The sequence below is a fragment of the Triticum dicoccoides genome, chromosome 3A (assembly GCF_002162155.2).
Source record: "Triticum dicoccoides isolate Atlit2015 ecotype Zavitan chromosome 3A, WEW_v2.0, whole genome shotgun sequence".
Classification (NCBI taxonomy): Eukaryota; Viridiplantae; Streptophyta; class Magnoliopsida; order Poales; family Poaceae; genus Triticum; species Triticum dicoccoides.
Window position 1 is genome coordinate 558,954,865 of NC_041384.1, and position 2,292 is coordinate 558,957,156.

The window sequence follows — 2,292 nt, forward strand, 5'->3', positions numbered from 1 at the left end:
GGGACCCAAATATAGCTTTCATATTTTCGTATGTATCGATGGCATCCCCCTCAAGAAAACCTTCTTCAAAAATACAATCTAAAACTTGCTTGAAAGAAGAGGGTAAGCCAACATAAAAGCTTTTTAAGTATATATCAATTTGATATTGAGGTACATAGCTGGCTCAGATCCTTAACAGCCTATCCCAAGCATCTTTCAAAGATTCATCAAGCAAATAACGAAAAATTTCGAGGTCATCTTCATCAAAATTATTTAAACTCTCATTGATAACCCCGGTAGGTCGTTCCATAGCATCATTGTTTATGAGCTTAGAAATGATAGAGGGATTATCCAAGGTATTAAAACCCGGGAAAACTGTAGCGACCCGACCTCAGATGGTCAAGTCTTTGTACTTCAGTGTCATCCCTGGATCGGTAATGCTGACACACACAGTACACGAAGGATTTATAACAGAGTAGAAATCACACACTTATTACATCGAATGTCTCAAGAGAGAGAACTTATTACAATAATATGGCTTAAGGCCATCTAATACGATAACAGCGGAAGGCTTGGAAGATAAAGTGAGTCCATCAACTCCAATGGCATAGCTGAGCTGCACGGCAACGACCTAACGAACCTTACTCCTCATCTGAAAAGTCTGCAACATAATACGTTGCAGCCTGAAAACAGGTCAACACATGGAATATGCTGGTAATATAACACAGTAGAGCAAGAACAGAATAATGCTATCACTATATGCATATTTGGCTGGTGGAAAGCTCTAAGGTTATAGTTTTTGCGAAAAGCCAATTTTTCCCTACAACAAAGGAATAGATTTTAATTTAACTATCATGGTGGTTGAACAACATTGAGAAGGTTCCTCCAACTCAATCCCAATTAAAGTGATTAACAACCCAACAGTATTAATTAAACATGATGAGATACATGTGATAACCCAAGTACTAGAGACTCAAGATTGTCCATAACCGGGGACACGTCTAACCATGATTAGATTGTACACTCTGCAGAGGTTTGCACACTTTTCCCCACAAGACTCGATCGCCTCCGTTGAATTTCTCGCACTACATGGTGTTTAAGAAACGGATGACCGAGACACAGTCTTTCAGAAACATTAACTTTTTACTCCGGAGAGACCATACCAAACCTACATCCCACTACCTGCTGATCTGCCTCTTCAAGAGCTTCACGTAACTTACTCAACTATGCTAGAGCCCATAATAGCTCGTGGCTGCACACGGAAGTTTCTAGCATGAATCATCTCGGTTCCCTTTGAGCCTGGGTGGCGGTCCATAGGAAAATCACACGGAACCTCGGGATTTCCAAAAATACAGGCAACGCTGGGTTCCCCAGGTGCCTCAATCCACCCAGATGTTAATTTAAGTTGCCACCTTAAGTTGAACCATCAATTAACAACTCACATCTGCCATGGATTTCACTCAAACCCAACCCACGTCTACGAGCATAGCAATATAATATAAGCAGACGTAGAAGTAACTCCCAAGGGTTTGGATATAACAGGACAATAGGTTCTACCTCAATAACTACTTCCCATCCCACATGTTAATGACATCCTAATCATGCAATGTTTGAGGATTGTAACTAATGCATAAAAATTGGGTATGAAAAGAGTATGATCAATGTGTTACTTGCCTTGCTGACGATCCGCGAATCCTAGAGACTCGTAGTAACACGCTTCGCACTCCGGAAATTCTATCGCAAGCAAACAATAGCATACATAAGTAACAAGCAACAATGCACAAGCAAAACTCAAATAAGAGAGGTTGACCAGAAAGTTCAACTTAAGAACTCCGGTTCGCAAAAAGAATCAAATCAAATGGAGCAATGAAACTTAAACGACGAGAGAAAGAAGCTTTGTTTACTAATCTGAACCTAGGTCAAATTTTACAGTGGCAAAAACTTATTTGAGTTGGTTAAACAGAAAGAGGGTTTCGAGATGAAACTCTAGGCACTTGAATCGTCTGATTCCAACAAACGAGCGAAAAGATAAACAGAAACTAAGATCGAATCAGAAATCACGATCAGAAAAATCGCAGAATAAATCCGAGAAAAAGAAAATGGACGAACAGACTAACGAATGAGCGTTTGTTAGCTGTAACTAACGGGCGAAGAACCGTTCGTTAAACGAATGTACGGACGGACATCCGCTAACTAGAAGAACCGAGAAAAACCGGTGAACCGAAAAAAATGGACCTAGGGTTTTCTAAAAAAACGAACGGTTCAAAAAAAACCGGCGGCGGATCCGGCGGATACCTCCAGTGAGGGGGGGGG